Here is a 20,160-nt window from a genome sequence, read left to right on the forward strand (position 1 = left end):
AGGCCTGTGCCCCGCCCCACCCCCTCTCCCCCCAGGCCCGCCGGGGCTGCGGGGGGGCTCCGAGGCTTCTCGCCCGCCTCTCGGGTGCCCGTCCTCTGCCGTTCCTCGCCTCGGCCGGTGCTGGCTGACGTGGTTTCTGCCCCCCGGGTGTCGTCGGACCCGTTTCTGCCAGCTCCCATCACCTGCGAGCGCCGTCGGAGGTGCCGCGGCCGCCTTTGTGCGCGCTCGATCTTGGAGAGAGCTGCCTGTCCTCCGCCCTGCCTCTCCTCCGGGCACGGTAGTGGCGGAGAGCAGCAGGGAGGCAGGAGGGATGTTTCAAGGGTGGGAACAGCAGGAAAATTTCTGATACCGCCCTGCCTCTCCTACCCTGGAGAACTTGGCGTAGCGCTGTCAGATAGGGCTTGTGGCTGTGGCCGCGTAGCCAAGCAGTCCCTTTCTAATCATGTCTCGATCACCAGCCCCTTCACATCGGCAAACCATGGTTTTCCTCCAGTTTTAGAGTGTGCCCTGTACGTAGCTACCTGCTGGAGGCATCGTGCCAAAAATCTGTGACGTGGCTGCAGTCAGCCCAGTGCCTGTAGTAGGTTTGATAAGTCTCAACTGGATGGAGGCTAGGTGTTTTGGGGATTTGTGATTCTGGTTGCCTCCCTCCCTTGCTTTTCCCTATATAGTAGAAGTTGGAAGCAAAAGGCCAATCGATCATGCTCAGGGTAGCTAATTTAGTTGTGCATAGTCCACGAGGAGCCCCACCCCCCTGCCCCATATTTATCTGTTAGTGTGGAAGTGTGCTGCTCCATCGTGTCGTCCCCTGGAGTAAGCAGGTGTGGGAGGCCACTGGCTGTAGGGCAGGAGCATCCTGTTAGCAACGGTCACAAAAGCCACTGAAGGGTTGCGTGGCTCAGGTGCCTCTTGGATGGTCCTGCGGATGCCCCAGCTGGGTGTGGGACAAAGCCTTCCCAAATGCATTGTAGAAACTGGTACCACCCGTGCTGCATGGTCCCTAATAGCCCTTTATTCTAAAGCTTTTGAGAGAGCAGAAAGCCAACCACTTAGCCCATAACTGACTGTTCAAACCAGAAATAGCAAAGCATTAAGGACGTTGCTTCTAATGACTGCAATTAGCTGATACCTACCTAGGAAAGGCCCTTTTCCTCTTGAGCGGGGTTGGGAAGAGACTCTGGTTTGGCTCATGTGTATGTTTTGTTGCACAAAGTTTGCTCTATTTTTGTCTGTTCCTGTCTTCGGTAACCTTGGAAGGAACTGAAGCTACTGTATTTTCTGAGGGTGTCGGTTTTAAGAAGGCATTGCCATGAGGCTTTGCAATGCTTCATTTTCTTCCCCTTTGACCAGAGTACAACACAACTGTCCTGAAATGTCCTGAGGTCATGAGTTGAGCCAAAAAAAGAAAAATACTGACTGCTTTGCTTCTTGTGTTTTGTTTCTCCTTCTAGGCTTTTAAAATACCCTTGGTCCTATTTTTTGTCTTTCTTCAGCAATAAAATGGGCTAGGAACTTGTTTGGGGTTTTTTGATAAATTTTTACGTTAAAAAAAAAATACTGTCATGAAATTGCTTCATTCTGGGAACTAAGACTTTAAGAAAATCCCAGGTAGTGTGAGATTTGCCCTAAAATCCTGAGAGCCGGCAGTGCCGAGGGCCTGCTTTCTGTCTGTTGCTAATTACGCTTTCCTTGAGCCCAGGGTAGCTGGAGTGCCTCTGGTTACAGAGAGCCCCGCCGTGTCCTGCCTGCAGCTCCTCTGCCACCCTCCCCATCCTTACCGAGGTGCAACCCCAGCCCACATCCTTTCTGTAAGGGTCCCATCTCCATCCTGGCTGTATGTTGGGGACGCAAGGGCTCTGTGGGCGGCACCTCCTGCTCCCAGGAAGGACAGCCAGGACCTGCGCTGTCTGACGTGAAGCCTGCGCAGCCGTGGGGTGCCTACTTCGTGCCGGAGGAGGCCCTGGGTGTAGGATACTCTGCGCGCTGTTAATTGCAGACGGTGCTGGTTATGGATCTTGTGGCTGATTTGCATATCAAAGCATCAGAGAGCTCCACGGTGGATAACGGCGGCAGGGATGAGAGGGCTTGCTGGAGGCTGGGGCCGGATCTTCCCCAGGGCTTTCTGTGGTGCATAGATGAGAGAAGATGATGATGATGATTGGAAAATGGAGATTGTCTCCATGTCCTTGAATGACAGCACCGTAAAAGCTTTTTTAATCTGGCAGCTGCTTTCCAGGGGGTGGGAACTAAGGAGAGAGGGAACAATCCTTGGTGGCAGTCCCTCAGGCGGCTCCCGTTCTACCTCCTTGCCGTCAAGAGCTTGCCTGGCAGCCCGCTGTGTTGAGCCCAGCAGCCCCACTCTGCCCACCAGCAAACGTCTCCTCTGGCCTGCAGCTCCTGTGGCGAGCAGCTGGTGTGCCAGCCGGCTGCCTGTTCTCCATGCTGCATCTCACACAAGGAGGTGGAGGCCCTTCTTGGAGCCTGAAGCAAAGGGACAGGTTTGTTACTGCCTGAACTGGCTCTGCAGGGTCCCAGGTCTTGCCTGATGGCTCAGGAGGTATTGTGGGGGGAGCAGCAGAGCCTCGAATGGGCCATGGCCTCTGGGATGCTGTGTGAGTCAGAGGAAGGTTTGCCCGTGTCTGGTCTCAGCACAGCTGTCTGCTGTTCCTCTCAGCTCTGGAAATGAGCCTGGGGAGCTTGAAGCTTGCTTGCAGGCTGAGCTGGAAACCAAAATGCAGGTTTCCAGGTAGGGAGAGAGAGAGGGAGGGAGTCCCTGTGTCCCTTTGCAACTTTGATCTTCACAAGTGTGTTGCTGGTCCTGATGCCCTAGCTTTGAAGGACTGTGGTGTGGGGCAGCTGGCCTCTCAAGGTAGCTCTCCATTCATCATGGGAGTGCCTGCTGCCTGGAACTGCAGCTCTCGGCCTCTCTCCTCTGCCCTTTGCAGCTCAGGCTCTTGCTGGGAAGGACTCCTCATCTCGCCAGCCATATGGGGAGTTGGTGTGTGCAGGAGCAGCCTTGAGTGTGGCCTTCTCAGGAGGCACCCCTCTGCCTGCAGCCCTCGTCCTGTTGGCAGCTCTCTGGGTTACTTAGGGGAGTGAGTTGGGGGGGCAGGCGTGATGCCTTGGCTAGAAAGTTGGCTAAAAAGAGAAAAACAAAAATCAAGGAACGAAAAAGAAACGCGCATGTGTGTACATGCTCTGCAACAGAGAGAGGGTGAGATTTGTGAAGCTGGTGCCAAGCTTGTAGAGCAAAGGCTTGCAGTATGAAATAGCTTTTCTCTGAGCCTGCAGGCCTGCGGTTGGCACTGCCTTCTCGCTTCATGTCCTTCCAGCATGGAGCTGGGTGTCTGCCCTCTGTTCCAAATACAGATTAGCTTCAGGAAGCCCGAGACTGACTTGCTAAGCATGAGATGCAGAACGTTTTTCTCCATGCTTCTTTGTACAGTGGTTACTGCCTTTCCCAGGGTTATCTTTGCATGTTTGTCCTGTGTTCACTGCATATGATTGCTAAGCAGTGCTGAAAATACTTTTGTTGTCCTCATGACTCTTGGGTGTTGATATTGCCTGTTTGCCCTTCTCACTCTTCTGCTTTCAAGTTCCTTTATCCCCATCCCTCATAAAGCCAGATGGGGGAGTGGGAATGCTTTCCCAGTGTGCCATTGCTTTCTTTAAGCCAAGCTCTTATCGTGGTGACACAGCTTATATGGACAAGATGGAGATCCTGCTGTCATAGCCCACTGCATCTTTTGAGCAAGGTCTGCTGTTCTTGATGTGCTTTGGTCTAATTGTTGATGCCTGCAGCTTCTGCCCACATGGTTATTGTGCTGGGAAGAGAGAGGGGTCTTGTTTTATGCGTGCTGTTTTTCCCCAGAGAAATTGGCAGTTGGTAGTATGGATCTGGCTTAAAGCAAGGTTTTGAAGATTGCTATTTGTGTCACCTGATCTGGGAAGATGTTTGTGCTATTGCATTAAAGAAAGGGGCTGGATCTCTTAAGGGACTGTGTATTTGAAAGGCAGCACATTGCATCAGCACTAGGAGAAAGCAGGCAGGATTCGTGTCTGCCTGTTTTCACTATGTTCTGCATTTGCTTTCCTGAACCACCACAACCATGCTGCCTCTGAGCAGCAAACTGAACAACCTCCCTCCCTCTCTCTGGCTGCAGGAGTGACTGCTGTGGACCTTTCCTGTCTGACCATTGACTGTCATTCCTTAGAAGGACTCTATGTCCCCAGAGCTACTCCTCTAAGTCCCTGCATTGGGTGTGCTCATCCCCTCTGCATCCCTGTAGTTCTGTGTGTGGAGCAGTTGCTTGCTTTGACATCCTATTCCCTGTCCCCTAGGGATATTTCAGCTGGTTTCAGTGGAGGTCTCTGCTCCCGGCTCAGTGCAGAGCATCACTCTGCAGACAGCCACGAGCAATGTGACCTCTGGCTCTGTCATGCCAACAAGGAGGCCATGTGGTGTTGCTCATAGGAAGGGGTTATGCTCTCTCTCCTATTGACCTGCATAGAAGAGCAGCTCTGACAGACTCATGAAGAGCATCCAGCTGTCTCCTGATGTGTTGCTGACATGGGTCAGTGGGAGGGTGCTACTCTTACAAGTACAATTACTTAAAAGAGTGTGTTTAGTAGGAGATTTGTGTGTTGTCCTGACCCTGCTTCTGCTAATTAAACAGTGGTCTTCAGTAGACTCTGTCTTGGGTCTCTTCAAAGCCAGGGGATGAGACAATCTTGGCATGATCTCGTACTCAGAGGAGACTCAGATGGTAGCAGGCCTTGTCTCCTGCTTGAAATAATTATCAACATCTGATGTCTTCTGCTTGGAGGTCAGAGAGAGCCTGGCAGTGACACAGACTGGGGAGGATCTCTGCAGCTGACCTTAGGATACTTGGGCTCTTGAGCCAAAAATTTAGTGCCTTTGGGTCCTAAGGAAGATCTTAAAGGGGTTTCATCCCTCAGCTCCCTGTGTCTAGACTTTCTTTGTGTGAAACCATTGAACTCGGAAGGCTCTCAGGTGATGCTGGTAAAGCTGACATCTTCTCCAGAATGACTGCATATGCAAGTTGGTGATTTGATTTTGCTGGGCTCTTGTCTATGCTTGAGGCATAGACATGGAAATGAATGTGTGTCTGCTGAACTGCAGTAGCTGCCCAGGGGCTCACTATTACTCACAACACAGAAAACGCAGCTTGAGTTAGCGTAAGTCGCAAAGTTATAAATCTGTGAGGAAAGAACCAGATTTGCGCTGGATGTGAAACTCGGTGTGAACTCCCAGCTAGGGCAGAAGGAAATGATGCAGCTATTGGACAAAAGAAGGAATTGGCTGTGTGGAAAAGAGGAGCAAATAAAATGTGACAGTGAGAACTCTGTCTTCACCTTGCAAAGCAGATCAGGGGTGATGAGGTACTTAAAGGAGTTAATTTTAAAAAGTAAATCCAAGCACAAGACGGAACAGGTGACAAGACTATTTAGGTAAATTAGATGTGGTCAGGTGGGCAAAGCCTTATGAAATTTCCCTGAAAGTACTTAAAGAATAGACTAAGGCAACTTTTGCATGGTGAGCAGCCACCTTAGAGAAGATCTAGTGAAGGGAGATCCCAAGGTTTGATCCCTTGAACTAGAGGGAGAAAGAGTGGGACTACAACCAGCCTGTTTAATCTGGAATAAACAGTTATGCAGTTAGTGTTTATCCTGTTAAGGAGGTGGGAGAATATGGTAATTAAAAAATCCACCAGTGTGCACTTGTCTGGAAAGTAAGTCAAGTTGGTAAACACCCTTGCCTGAAAGGATGACTTGACTAGTGACTAAGTGGGGGCGAGGGATGTAATGGATCTTGACTTAAGTCAGTTTGTGTCACTGACCCAAGTGTCAGCCTCATTAACAAATGAGGAAGGGGTAAGAGATAGGAAGCATCCCTCAGGTGAACTCACAACCAGTTGAAAGGCTGTGCTCAGAAGGGTTCCTATCTGATAATGAGACCCTGGGTAGGCAGGGCAGGGGAAAATTACCAAAGTTTGTGGGTAGGATGAGTTAATGCTTTGCTGGGGAGGAGAAAAACATGAGGCAAGCCTTGTGCCAGGCTCTGTGCAGAGCAACACCTCTAAGGTGCAGGAAGCAATTAGTCCTTGACACAGATGAAATGTTGCTGAAAGACCAGCCTCAGATGTAGATGCAAGAAGGATGCGCACAAACAAGAGAGTATCCAGGAAAAGCAACAGAACTGATTAAGGTCTTTAGAAATATGATGTGGGAGGAAGGATGAGAAGAACTAGGACTGGGTAGCCTGAGGAAGAAAAGATGGAAGAGGTCTTCATGGATGTACAGCAATGTACTTCCAGAAGACTGTCATTGTGATGTAGACAGAGCAGGAAGACACTTTAGCTGTAATGAGAGAATTCAGACTTTAGGGTTTTCTGTAATATCAGTTGGAATGATGAAGCAGAAGAGGAGGCGATCTTGAAAGGGGGTTTTATGGTTTTGGGGGTTGGGGTGGGTGATGTTTGGTTTAGAACAAATTAGCCAAAAGTCTGTAGATATGGATGAGTTACAGGTAGCTGTGCCTCAAGCAGAGAATCTCACCAGGTGACCTATTAAGGCCCCTTCAAGCCTGGCAGTTAATGTGAAATGTTTGATGCCTGGAAAGGCAGCAGTGAGTAGCACTAGGAATGAGACTTCACTGCTGTAGGAAGTGCTGGAGAGACTGGTACTAAAATACGCTGTCTAAATCCAGTGTCAGTGCTCAGAAAAGATGCTGAAAAATTGAAGAGAATGCAGAAAAGAGTTGCAAGATAATCTGAGGGCTGGAGAGAAAGCTTTATGGTGAGAAACATAAGGAGATCAATCTGTTTATCTAATCAAGGAAAAGATTAAGGTGAGACTTGGTTTTCCTGCATAAGCATAACATATCTTATGACTGTATCATTAGCTTGGTAGGATAGAAATGCCAGGCCGTAAAGAGTGGCAAGAAAAATCCATGGTGAGATGCTGGGGGTGCTTTCTCAATGGCACCCCTGTTCTCTGGGTTTCAAAACTCTCCTTGTTTGTTTTCCTGCTGTGGTATTTGTCTAAGCTCTTTCCTTGAGGCTCTTCTACCTTATGAGGAGGCATCTCCAGTAAAAGAAAGCACTAGCCTGACCCCAGCTAATGTAGGGTGATGCCCTGCCAAACCTCCACCCACTCTCCGTGCATGTGCCTCTGAAATTTTTCCCTGCCTCTCCTTGCCCCAGCCTGTCATCTGCCTCTGAAAGGTTTATAATGTCCCTTCCTCTGTGGCACCCACCTTCTTTGCTGAACAGGTACCAGGGAGTAGCCAGCATCTACCACCTCTCTAAACTCAGTACTCTGGCTAGTGAAAATTATGTATGAAACCAAATGTCACCCTTGCCTCTGGTTCGGTTCCTGCCAGCCTGCAGTGTGGTCCTCTGTCACTTACAGCTTCTGATTTATTTAGGGTCATTATGCCCATTTTCAGTCCATGAGGTGATGTTTCTGCCTTAGCCCAATGAACAAATTTTGAGAGGGAGATTGAGTGAGATGCCACAGCAGATGGCTCACTAAAATCTCGCTACATCCACGACTTCCCTTTCACCCACTAACGCTGTAATGCTGTTAAAAATAAAGATGATCCACTGTGCCTGACAGGATGTATCCCTTGTAAATCCCTGCTGCCTAGTGCTCCTGGAATCTCACGCTCTTGTGTCTTCATGTTTTATTACTGCCTGGGGTAGGAGGGGAATTTCAAAGCTAGTAGATAGCTCCTGACTGAGCTTGTGAGTCAGAGGAAAACAAAGGCTTTGATGTGCTTTAAGGGAGAAGGGGGAAAGACCTCCAGTATCTCACTCCTGTATTTTGTTTTCTCTTAAGCTTTGTTCCATTTGATGGGAACAGAGCTTTGGTTTGTAGGGAATAACCCTGGTAAGCGTTTGTGTTTTCCTCTGGGGAGTCAAGCAATACAGGGTAGAACATCCTGAGTTGCTCCAGAAGAGTCTCATGGAGTAGTAGCCATAGCTCAGCTCCTCTGGTAGGTTGTGGTATGCACCTTCACAAATCAAATGCATAAAAATCTGGTATGATGGCAGTATTTGAGCATGGTCTGGGCCATGTCTGTAGGGTGCATTAGGTGCCTCCTTCAAAACACCTGTGGATTTTGGCCTGCTGGATGTATAGAATTGCCTGTTTTGATTGCTCTACTGATACTTTATTTGGCAAAAATGCTTCTGCTTCTCAGTCTGGTTTTATTCCACCACCTCAAAGCACCAAGAAGCAGTTTTGCCAGTATAACTGCACCTACATCAGCAGACTTGTGCTTGTGGAGACATGTTGATCATTTGGGTCTTTGCCTCTGTCTGACACATCTGTGCTCACAGATGTCTCTGGAGTTGGCTGGGTGTGAAAGATTAAATAGGACCTCTAGCTGGAACTCAGAAATCTAAAGAGAAGAGATGGGGCAATCAAAGCAGAGGAGGTGTGCAGTTTTAATGAGCCTGTTTTCAAAATACATGGGAGTGACTGGTATCTGGGTAGGAAAGCAGTGCTGGAAGTGTGTGCCTGGTAAATAGAGAATAAAGCAGGTTTTGGACAGCTTGGGGAGAGGGGGCTTTGCTATTTGGACTGCAGCACATATGCTCTGTCTCTTGTTTGCACTGCATTTCCTGGAGCAAAAAAAAGAGAGTTTAAAACCCATTTAGTGAAAGTAGACTCCAGCCCACCCAAGCAGTGGTTCATGTAGAGCTGTGCATTGTGGCTGAATGGGTGTGTAGACTGGAAGCTCCCAGCCTAGTCCTTGAAAGCTACTGCATGGGGGTGAGCCCGTCTGGCCTATAGCATGGATGCCTGCATGCTCTTCCCTCTGCTCCTCTCCCTTCTCCCTGACAGTTTCCAGCCTGTCAGTCGTCCTGATAAACCTCTAATTGCCTCTCAGCCCACTCCAGCATTTAGAGCATCCCTTGACTGGCAGTGTGCTACTAATGGCAGATCCCGCCCTTCCTACCCACCCCTGCTTGCAGATCTGCCTCTGGAGACTCCAAGCAGAGCTCTGGGGCAACACCCTCTCCTCCTACTCCAGCTCTAAGACTCAGCTGCCTTGTTATTCCTGCTTTGCCTCCCTGCTTAGACCTGTGTGCATTTTCGTGCCCTCTTTTGCCTACAGGAGCCTTGTGCTGGACAGATTTCGAGATCACTGTGGGTTTGAAAATCGAATGTGGCTGGAGGGGGTGGTTTGAGGTTGAGTGTTTTTCTTGATCTGCCCCTACTTCTGAAGGCATGTGTGTTGAGGGATGGTGGGACAGGAACTTCTGCCCAATTCCTTGGTAACCCAGCAGGCAAGAAGGTCCAGGAGGAGGAGGCTCTGCTGGCACATAGTGCTGTCTGCCATGCCGGGGGAGAAACCCCTGGCTTCTTCCCCAGCACTGCTGATACCAAAACAAATACCAAAGAGAATAGCCAGGATGTAGTTTCTACGCTCCTAATCCAGTGACTGTGGATGCTGGAGAAGTGGACTACAGAAAGTGGTCAGGTGTATGTGCTGTCTGTGTTGGGACCGCCTCACAGGGCTGGAGATTAGCCTGGTCCTAATGTAAATCTGAACTCTCCAGGTAGAGAAGAACTGAAGGAGAAAAGGTGACAGTGGAGACAAGCAGAAAGTAGCAGAAGATGATGTGGAGCGGCTGCATGAAGTGCAGAATGATGAGCCCATGGATGAGGAAAATGGCAGCTGGGGAGACTGAGCGGGGCACCCCAAAGCACCTTTGCTCCTTGCAGGTACCCTGAGTTGGATGGTGCCTGCAGACAGGAGAGGCTGTGCTGGGGCTGGTGAGGGGTCCCATGACTGAGGCCACAGATATACTTCACTCCTCCTTTCTCACTCCTTGAGACAAACTTGCTGCTCTGTGCCACTGCTGCCTCCCTCAGGGGCAAGGAGCGTATCTGGTGCTGAAGGGCCTAAGTGCTAACCTTAGATAGAAGATTAAACTAGCAGTGGCAAAACTTCCTAAGGGGCATTGCTGCCTTACTGGGCATTTCCCTGACTGCTCAGAGCTGACCTGAGCTAGCAGAGGCAGCGTGAAGCTTGTGCTCTTGCAGTTACCCTGGCAAGCTGGGAAACCATCCAAAAACATCTTCAGTTTTTATCCTGTGATTGGTGACATTTTCAAGCAGGGACAAGACAGGGGTTGCTCACCCAGGAGAGGGGTAAATCCAAAAACACCAGCAGAGGAAGGGACAACAGAGCAGCGGCATTCCCCCACTGATTCCCTAGACCTTACCAATGGGAGCAGAGGCCCATAGCTCCAGAACATACCCTTCACTCCTAGTAACTTAGCAGGGATTTCATCTGACTCTAGGTGGGGGTGCAAGCAGCAAGAAGTACTTGTGTGCTCCTGGTATTCTAATCCAGAAAGTGGAACGTTTTTCTAATGCCTGTGAATTAACCATGTGATCTCTGCAAGGGTTTGTGTGTAATTCTGATGGACAGAAGCAGAGGCATGGGATCCATCAGCAGCATGCCTGCACTCATGCAGCTGATCAGGGTGGGATGCCAAGCAGGGCTGGGCTGTCCTGCGTAATGGCTCCATGCTGGTTCATTGCCACTCTAAAACAGAGTGCTGACTCCCCACCCTCTGATTTGGGGCGGTGGGAACACCAGGGGCAAGATGGATGCTTGATAGGGAGTGGTGGGGAGTGAGTCAGCACTGGGCATGGATGAATTGGTGCCTGGAGGAGCAGGTGGACCAGGACACAGGTGGGGATTGCCAGGAGCTGCCACATGGACATGTGGAAAGCTGGCAGAGAGTAGGTGAGCTCGGAGGATGGTGAAGGATCATCCTGGGCACAGGCAGCACTGCTGGTGCCTCTACCTCTAGCAGCATGTGGAGTGCAGAAGCCTTTACCCCCACTGAGCCCCTGGCTTGTCAGTGGGGACAAGCCATCTTGAAGGAATGGCACATGAGGGCAAGCTGAGCGCATGGTTTATAGCCAAAACTCGTTGTGAAGTTGACCAGCAATTCCTGGGCCCTATGTGTGACTATATCCTGTGTTCCTGCAACCAAGGCCGTGTGCTCTAGGCATACCTCTGGACTCCAAGCCTTGGCTGAACACACACCAAGTCCCAGCTGAGGCTTTCTGGTAAAGCCACCTGTGCCTGTTAGGAAAGATTAAAAGCTCAGAAATTGATCCAGCCTCTTAATATGAATGTGCATCCTTGCCAGCCTGTTTGGGGCTGGTAAGTGCAATGGCATAGGAGATGGATCCAGGAAATAGCAGAGGGGAATGGAGCCAGGAGGTCCATTACCAATTTGGTAGGGTGGAAGAGGTGTTGGCTACTTGAAGGCAGGAAAGCAATAGCTTTCTTGAGGAAGGAGAGGAAAATGTGAGGCTCTAAAAATGAGCCTGGCATTGGGAGATGACTGGATGCAGCCAGGAGGGAGGAATGGAAAAAGTAGTAGTAGCTCTGGGAGGAGCCAGGAACTGGCACCAATTGTCTCACCTGGATGGGCTGATCTGCCATTATGTGGGTGTGCAGTTCAGTAACATCACACAGGGTCTGTTTCCAGACACCCAGGAGTGGATAGTACAGAGAACGTCTGCAGAGTTTATGGAGCCCTAGGAGGTACTCATTTCTTGCCTTCTCTTGCTCAGGAGCATATTCCTGGAGAGTGTCCTGAATGTGAGACATTGTCATGGGGGCCTGGGGTTGTAATATGTCTCCTTCCCCTACCCCACTTTAAGACCAATAGCAAACTTTGTTGTGCTTATCCCTTGCCCACTGCTGAAGGCTGGCATCATTAGTGCCTCAGTAGTCAGAGGGCCTTGCTTTATACAGCCATCCAAATCTAGCTCTTTCCAGGTGTGCTGAGCAAATGCAGTGACAGAGTGACCATCCAGAGCAGAGACTGGGCGAGGGTGAGCCAGAGGGGGCTGCCTTCCCATCCACCTGCCAGAGGGCTGCCAGATGGCAGGGTTGTGGTTCCCCCTGGAGATGGGCACTGCCTGAGGAAGCCCTGACAAAGCATTGTAGCAACCAGCAGCCCTTCATTGAGCTGATGGAAGAGGGTCCCAGGAGCTGTCAGGAAGTTTTCAGAGACCTTATGTTATATCTGTTATTCAACACCTGCTGGCACTCAGTGCTTCCTGAGCCCAGAGAAGGCTGCAAGGAGATGCTGGCACTCTCCCATGTGCTGGATCTAGTCTCACCCTTTCACAGGAATATCTTCCCAGAGCTTAAGGGTCTGATATAAAAAAAAAAAAAAAAAAAAAAAAAAAAAAAAAAAAAAAAAATATGCTGAGCATGCCCTCAAGTCTGCTTGAGGGAGGTGCAGGTAATCAGCCATGCTGCAGCACCCAGCCTTAAGTAACCCTCCCACAGTTCCGTCATCTTCCCATGACAGGAGAAAGGTCCCTTGCTCATGCTCCCTTGACTCATCTCATCCTCTGCTTCCAACAAGAGAGTGCTTGGTGTTGGTAAACAGCATGTTATAAATAGGCAACTGATGCTATATTGGGAGGAGTTTTCTCTGCTGGTGAGTACAGGCGTAGTGGGACCTGGGCCTGGAAGCTGTGAGCTTGGCTGGCAGGCGTGTGGAGACATTGGTGGCCCCTTGTCAAGGGGCTGCTGTGGGCATGCCTGGGGGGAAGCTTCCTGAGTGCCGGCTCTGTCTCTCTGGCCCTGGGAAGCCTTCCACAGCCTCCCACCCCTTCTGACATGTGGTTGGGGGTGTTGAAGAGGAGGCTTGCAAGCAGCTAGCATTCAGGAGGAAGCAGCGAGATGCATGTGGCAGTGTTGGGCTACAGTTATACCTGAGGGGCTGCAGGTGATTCACGTAGGGACAAAGGTGCTACAGCTGACAGCAGTGGAGTAAAACTTGGGGCTTGGTAGCTGTCAGCTTCCTCTTATTGAGACAGTCCCTGATTTCGGAGAAGGTAATATAGCCAGTATCTGGGTGAAGCTCTGAAGCTGAGCAGATGACTGCTCTGGGCTGCTTTGCAGTGCCCACTGGGGTGCTGGGTAGAATGCACCAAGCAAGGGGTCTCCCTTCGATTGCTTCCAAGTCACATATGCATGTCCCTACACCTTGGAGAGCAAGCGCAGACCCTAAAGCACTCCTGGGACTGTGGATTTCTGATGAGCTGCAGTAAATGAGTCAGCCCCCGAGTGTGTGTATGACGCAGAGCCCTGCAGAGCTGTGTGTGGCAGGGTTGATCTCAGAGGTCCCAGCACTGACCCTGATAAGACATGTCCCCCTGCCACCAGACCTAGCAGTCGGTCCCTGGCAGCCATCCCTGGTGGCTGGCACCTCAGTCTCGGCAGAGGCCTGATTTCCGTATATGAGGATTCCTCAGAGGCTTTGACCAGGATGCCGGTCAGGTGGTGTAAGTGGAGGGCAGCGTGCCGGGGTGAAATTCCAGCCTCCCTGCTCACTTACAGGGCTGTGGCAGGATTGCTGTGACAAGCCTCGGGTGTAAACAGGCAGGCAGGGTGGCAGCAGCGGGGCTGGCTGCCCCAGCGGAGAGGCTTGAGGAGGTAGTGCTTGCCCTCCTACATCCCTGTACTTTCCCATTTCAGTCCCTGGAAGGAGCTAAGTGTGGCTGCCAGTTTTGCTCAGGGCGCAGCTGGACACCTTCCCCTCTGGAAGCTCACTTAGGAGATGTGCTCTCAGCCCCAGCAGTGCAGGATGGAGAGGGGATGTCCCCACCACAGATGGCTGTGATTGAAGAAGGATCTGTGAGCTGACATACCTGGGATATACCTCCTGCTAGGGTAATGTTTGGGGAGGGGACTGCTGACTTTGTGGGAGGGTGACTGAGGGAGGGAGCAGCTGGGCTTGCCTGGGAGCTCTCGGGAGGGAGGGTGGTGGTGGCTTGCAAAGTGCAAACTGAATCTGAAAACTCTCCACTTTGAGGAGTGCAGGCTTTGCTCAGTCCACTGTTCAACTAGGTGTTATCCAGCCTTACTCTGTGTTGTCCAGGTTGTGTTTTAAGCCATGTAAACCTAATATTGCATGACACCTTCCTGTGAAGTATTGGGCTGGCTCTCTGAGCTAATTGGGATGCATTGGAAGAGACAGGCAAAAGGCAACCCAGGAACAGCCTGACCAGCATGTGAGATGAGGCAGTGTGGCTGCACTTTCTTCAGGGATTAAAAAGCAAAATGCCCTGTAAGAAGCTCCTGCCTTATCTCCAGCATGTAGCATGTGTCTTTCCACACCATGATCTGAAAAGCAGATGTTAGGAAGCCTCTCCTCCATCATGTGTTAATGAGAGTTCACCTTTGCCCTTGGCATCTGTAGACTGCCTGCTATGGCAGGAGTGCAGGAGACCCTAGATTGTACAACTGCTTGGGGAAACTCTGAGACACTGAAGTGCTTTAATGCAGGAGACCTCTTCAAAACAGCCCATAACAGCAATGGAGATGCAAAGGCCGTGTTGGTTGTGTGGTAGTGTTTGCCAAGAGCCAGGCAAGCCCTGGTGCTAATGCTAATGATCAGTAGCAAGTCTGGCAACAAGGTTCAGTTGTGTCCCACTATGTAGAAATGGGACAGCTAGGATGTTTGAATGTTTGTTGATATAATGGGAAAACTGAAGTTCACCATGAAGTTCACTGTGTTAACAGTTGATGCTTGTCAAACTACTGTGTTTAAAAATAAAAAAGAAGCTTGCTTTCCCCTCCCAGTGTGGACAGTTTGGGCACCATGGAAGGCATCTGTGCCGGAAGGAAATGAGAAGCAAAAGGACAAGCTAGGATGACAGGGTATAGGGGTTTAGATATTTGACTACAATGTGACTGAAAGAGAACTCTTTGGCCTCTCAAGCTATGAATGCAAAGGAGTTGTGCTGCAACAGGGAGACTGCAGTACCATTCTCCCTCTGGCCATATCCTGCTTGGGATGTTTGGGCACAATACAGCTAGAAAAATGCTGAGCACACACAGAGCGACAACAGCCATGGAAACAATCAGAGGCTGGAAAGGTGTGCTCGGAATAATGTCAGATGTACAGAACTTAGCTTAAGGAGAGTGGAAGCAGGTGAGATGACTCTGAGAGCAAGGGATCTTCAATCCCCTTGTTGAGAAGGAGGAGCAGTAATTTTGGAGGGGCAGCCAGAAACAGAAGTAATGAAATTTGGAAACAGAATCAGGAGGAATGGCATGCCTTTCAAGCTTGCCAGAACCATTTCCCCATGAAGAGAAGAAAGCTTTCTGGTCTAGAATCATTTATTTAACCAGTCCCTATGAAGTGTACTGCAGGAACCTATTTCTCATCATCAAAGAAAAATTCTTGTTAAGCTACTTGATCTTTGCCGTCTCTACCCTGAGACACGCAACTGGGGCTGGGTTGATACCCAGTGCACATAGTTGGGGTTCAGAGAATGGTCTTAGAAAACATCTGGTGCTTGAAGCAGAACACAGTGCTCAAGTCTGTCCCTTTTTAGGTAAACACTTTAACGTAGCCATGTACTTAAGTTATCATGACTTCAGTGAGAGTGTTTCAAGATTAGTATGTACTTAGGAGCTTTCCTGAGCAGGGGTGATTTCTTTTGTGTGAAGATCCTTGGAGAAATATCTTAACAAGCATTAGCCCATACAGCTGCCAAAGCTAGGTTTGCACGGAGAGAAATACTAAGCAGTAACCTCATCTGGGTTATTAATTAGTAATTAACCTCAGAATGCCATAATCCACTAATTGTTTTTGTACTCCTGCGATATGTTTGGGAAGGCTGGCAAACTTCATGCCTACAAGGAAAATTCTGGAGGAACTGCTTGCTGTTGTGTCACATTGTATTAGAGGCCTGAGCCACTGCTTCAACAAGTGATTTGTCTTCTCATGCAATACACGTGGTATGTTATCTTGCTCCAGAAATAAGGTATGGAATAGCCATTTCACCTTCTGAAGCATCAAAGAACAATTTTGTTGTCTGAAGATGCCCTGATTGTCTTTATTTGGGTGTACTGCCCCTCCTGCTGCACTTCAGTCCATACAGCCAGATGCCTCTTCCATAGAAGGGGAACAGCCAAGCTATGGCGCTTTGGTGCATCCTGCCAATGTCGTGCTGTGTGCTGGTACCTGTGTCCAGGGGAGGGTTAGGGTTATGGGTATAGGGTGACCTTCAAGCTTCGAAGGCTTCACACAAGGATGGATACACAAGGTCAGAGGTGAGATTCACCCCAGGCTTTGGGTGCCTGGATCCCAGCCATCAGGGCTGTCACACCTCAGGGCTGTTTCTTTTGCCATTAGACGTTGTCTGTAGAAGTACAGAGTATGGGGGAATGCTTTGGGAGGGAGAGGTAGTCTCAGAAAACATGGCCAGAATAAGTGATGGGACTTGGCTCCCACTGACATGTAAGGATCAAGACTAAAGAGTTTAGCCTGGCAGATACAGCAGTGGCTTGGGAGCAGCGCAGTTCTGAGCACAATCCCTCTTGGTAATGCTGCTGGGGCTCCAGTCAGGCAGTTTCCTGCTGATTTGCACTCTGTTTAGGGTGGTGCTTTCCATGGAAAGCAGCCTCCAGGTGCGCAGGCTGTCTTGCAGCACTCCAGGCCATGACTCTGAGCTGCTCCTGAGTGTTCTCCAGACTCAAGCCCATGGAAAGCATCTGCCACTGTTCCCCTTTCAGTACCACAGCCTGGAGGAGCACAGCCCAGGAGATGCTGTGTTTGCCTGGCAGGCATGCTGGAGAGGGCTGCCAGGTATCTGGTCTTAGTTCTTCTGCGTGATGCTGGTCTGTCTGGGCAGGAGGGTCCTTCCTGACTTCACCTCCAAGCAGCCCTTGGTGTATAGTATTTGTTGTGCTCCAGATTGCTTGTGGAGTGACTTCCAAGCCATCTTCTTCATGTCAAGTCAGGATTTCAGTGGTCGTAGTAGGTGTGAGCACCCTGATTTCAGCTGGGGCTGCAGGCAAGAGGAGCCCAGGTTACCAAGTCCAAGTCTTTAGTGGACTTTCATAGGTTTGATATTTGCTCTTGTGGAGCTGTGCTCCATGAATAAACAGTGACTCACAGCAGCATTGCCATGTTAAAATACTGTTTCTTTGTTTGTCCTAACACTGAGATAGAGTCTGGATAACATGAGGCTTGCACTGCTGTGTCTTACTGCAAATTCGGAGCCCTCCTCCAAGTCCAAGCAGCCACTTTATCTCACATGCCTTTATCTGTGGGTCTGGGAGCTGGGCTGCTTGCCTTGAAGTACCACTTCGGTGTTCCTGGGTCTCAGCTGGATGCAGTTGTCTCTGTGCCCAGCGCCTGACCGGCACTTTGTTCCCTGTGTTCCCAAGCCAGGCCCAGCTCCTCTTGCCAAGGCTCACGGGGTGGAGAGAGACCATTGAAAAGAAGAGCCCGGTCAGCATCTCTGAAGTGCTGGTGGCTGGCTGAGAGCCTGGCATCCCCATCACGGTGCGTGCAAGTGACTCCTTCCTGCAGACCCCAGCCCTGGCAGTCAAAGGCAGGCAGAGCTGTCCTGAAAACTCAAAAAGAGGTGTTCAACCCTCGTTCTTCCCAGCAGGTGAAGGTTATTGGGGAGCTACCTCTAGAGTAGATCCCTCTGGCAACATCAGAGCAAACATCCTGCAGAAAAGGAATTGGGACATTTTTGGGCACTGGTGTGCCAAGTGAGATATATTGATTGTCTCTCTGTAGCATAGGTGAGGGCTTGGGGGCAAAGACAGTCTCAAGGCTGTGTTTAATGTCCATCTCACTCTGTTGTGACCTTTGTTATTTATTCAGTGCCCAGCAGGAGCTCAAAATTTGTCTGTCACAGCCTCTGTCTTCTCTCGTTGGAGTTCAGTAGCTGCTGGGACAGAGTGTGTAAGGGGAACCATGTGTTGTAAAGCCTCAAAGTTTTTCCAGCGTCACAATGTCCTGGTTTGGACATCCTTGCGGCCAAGGTTACTCTGCTGCTCTTGGCTGTACTGGGTGCTGGGCCAGCCCTGTGCATAGTGCAATGGTGCTGTGCTGTGGGTTGAACTGTGCTGCTGTTGCCAGAGCTCTGACTCCTGTTGTGATTTCCCCAGCAGATGCAGAATGCTGATTCCTAGATATTCTCCTATAACTGTCCTGGCTTGCGGGCTGCATCCAGACCTCTTGCTGTGAGAGCCTTTTGCTGATGTCTGCTGTTGTTGAGGAACAATTGACTGACTTCCTCCTCCTCCTAGGCTGTTGAATCTCGTCTCAGCATAAAGTCATAAAGGGAGTTCAGTTTTGCCTGTTTCAGGTCTGTGATTGTGTTGACCTTTGTTGCTTGCCTGTGCTGTAGGTTCTTTGTAGACCAACCCTGCAAGGTGAGCGCTTTAAGGAATGTGAGGAAAAGGTGAGAATATCCCCAGACTGCAAAATGCAAACACTTGGAGCTGCAATCTGCTCAAGGGCCTTTGCAAAGAATTATCCTTTATTTGTTATAGGAACCATGCAGGTGTCAGGGTTTGAAGTAGATGTTCCTGTTGTTGTAGGAGAAACACTGAGAGAATTTGTTCCTGCTGGAGGTCATGAGCATCCTGGCTGCTTGCCTCCTAGTGCCCACAAGGGAAGGGGTTTTCCTCTAGGCTTCCTGGTTTTACAACTTGAATGTTTCCTGCTGGTTGAAAGAGCCAGGCTGATGGGACTTACCCTACTAGTGCCAAGCTTCATCACCTTCTCACCATCATCTGCAAAGGAGGGGGGTTTTGTGCGCTGCTAAGCATCATCTCCAAGGATGCTGCTCTAAACAGTCCATGAACCCACTTTGCCATCGTTCCTGAATTGATGCAGGGCTTCAATTATCCTGGGTCCCTGTGGAGCACTTTCTAAAAGCAGGGACATGAAGCTTTTCTGAAGTACCATCCAAGAGGGATAATGCAGCAACCCAGTGCGTGCTGAGTGCGGTGTTGTCAGTACTTAGGGCAGGAGGACCCAGCAAGAGAGAAGCTTATGCCAAATAACCTCTGAATGGGTAGCTTGCATGCTGCAGATTAAGGAGTAGGGATGTTCCCAGGGCTGACACAGTAGGCTATCCTACCAGCCACTGTGAGTAACCAGCTGTGGAGCCCCAAAAGACAGTTTGGACAACTCTGAGAGATACTTCTTGCCACTGCTTGGTGACTTACATCACCAAGGGTTTCCTTGTTGGGAAGTGCTGATCACACAGCATAGGTAAGCAATTGTAATCATGCTCAGTGGACAAAATTTCTGTGTGCTTGAACACTGTGCTGCAAGGAGGTAAAGACTCTTTCATGCAGAGGTGAGGAGGAGGAAACAGTCAGTGTGACCTTGAGAGACTAGCTCAAAAACGTGGTTTTATAAGAGACAGACATAGATTTCATTCAAGAGGAAAAGCTGGGTGCAGATGAGAATACCCAGTCTGTGATGATATGGGGCATGAGGGAAGGCAAGTATGTTAATAGTCCCCTGTGCACAAGAGGATTAAGATCAGAGATAAACAAGAAGCTCTAAGATGAGGTGAGCTTGCTATAAACAAAGGAAAAAGTGATGAGAGCTGGGAGGGGTGAAAAGCTCCTGCTAAAAATGTGTACCAGTGCAAAATGGGTAAGATGGCATTTGGTCACTTAAGAAATGGAGGGGAACATGGAAAAATTCACAGAATCATTTAGGTTGGAAAGGACCTTGAAGATCATCCAGTTCAACCATTAACCTAGTACTGACAGTTCCCAACTACACCATATCCCTCAGAGCTATGTCGACCCAACTCTTAAACACCTCCAGGGATGGGGACTCCACCACCTCCCTGGGCAGCCCATTCCAACGCCTAACAACTCGTTCTGTAAAGAAATGATTCTAATATCTAGTCTAAACCTTCCCTGGTGCAACTTAAGGCCATTTCCTCTTGTCCTATTGCTCGTTACTTGGTTAAGGAGGCTCATCCCTGGCTCTCTGCAACCTCCTTTCAGGGAGCTGTAGAGGGCGATGAGGTCTCCCCTCAGCCTCCTCTTCTCCAGACTAAACACCCCCAGTTCCCTCAGCCGCTCCCCGTACGACCTGTGCTCCAGACCCTGCACCAGCTTCGTTGCCCTTCTCTGGACACGCTCGAGTCATTCAATGTCCTTTTTGTAGTGAGGGGCCCAAAACTGAACACAGGAATCGAGGGGCGGCCTCACCAGTGCCGAGTACAGGGGTCAGATCCCTTCCCTGTCCCTGCTGGCCACGCTATTGCTGACACAAGCCAGGATGCCATTGGCCTTCT

This window comes from Athene cunicularia, assembly GCF_003259725.1.
Source record: "Athene cunicularia isolate RWA chromosome 3 unlocalized genomic scaffold, athCun1 chr3_part1, whole genome shotgun sequence".
NCBI lineage: Eukaryota > Metazoa > Chordata > Aves > Strigiformes > Strigidae > Athene > Athene cunicularia.